The following is a 1,052-nucleotide window of genomic DNA, read 5'->3' as shown; positions in this document are numbered from 1 at the left end:
GGGACTCTCAAGAGTCTTCTCCAACACCACAGTTCAAAGCATCAATTTTATGGCACTCAGCTTTCTTTATAGTCCAACTCTCACATCCATACATGACCACTGGAAAAACCATAGCCTTGACTAGATGGACCTTTGTGACAAAGTAATGTCTCTGCTTTTTAATATGTTGTCTAGGTTGGTCATAACTTTCCTTCCAAGGAGTAAGCGTCTTTTCATTCCATGGCTGCAATCACCATCTGCAGTGATTTTGGAGCCCATAGAAATAAAGTCAGCCACTTATTCCCTGTTTCCCCATCTATTTGCCATTAAGCAGTGAGACCGGATGCCATGATCTTAGTTTTCTGAATGTTGAGCTTTAAGCCAACTTTTTCACTCTCCTCTTTCACTTTCATCAAGAGGCTCTTTAGTTCTTCTTCACTTTCGGCCATAACGGTGGTGTTATCTGCACATTAGAGATTATTGATATTTCTCCCAACAGTCTTGATTCCAGCTTGTGCTTCCTCCAGACCAGCATTTCTCAGCTTCTGGCTGAATAATTTAGTGCCTTTTGTTGAAAGATTAGTCTTAATATGACTCATCTTCTTCTATTCTTTCTGTAATAAGAGATGGTATTCATCCTTATGAGACCTTGAGCCCATAAAGTTGCAACTGTCAGTTGCTTAAGGATATTGTTCTAAGAAAGCTGTGCTTTCCTTACATTGAATACAATTTAAAGCATTCAAGGTCTCAGTAACACAGTAGCTAGCCTGAACCATATCCCCAGTGGTCACCTAGCTGCATTTAGAATAAGAGCTACCCACCCCGACCATCACCACCGCCCCCGCTTTTTTAAATGTATTCGCTTTAATGTATTCCGCTGCCCCTCTTACACTACATTCTTTGGGGCCTGCCCTCCTTTGTATTTACCTAGAAGCCACACTAGGGAAAAACTAACTAGATATCATAAGCAGTTTCAAGATATTATATTAATGAGGAAATGTTGCATAGGCCTGATATTTTATCAATATTTTAACCAGTTGTCATAGAACTATAGCACAGCAGAAAACTTAAAA

The sequence above is a fragment of the Cervus canadensis genome, chromosome Y, assembly GCF_019320065.1.
Source record: "Cervus canadensis isolate Bull #8, Minnesota chromosome Y, ASM1932006v1, whole genome shotgun sequence".
In the NCBI taxonomy this organism is placed as follows: Eukaryota; Metazoa; Chordata; class Mammalia; order Artiodactyla; family Cervidae; genus Cervus; species Cervus canadensis.
Note: the sequence above shows the minus strand (reverse complement) of the source record.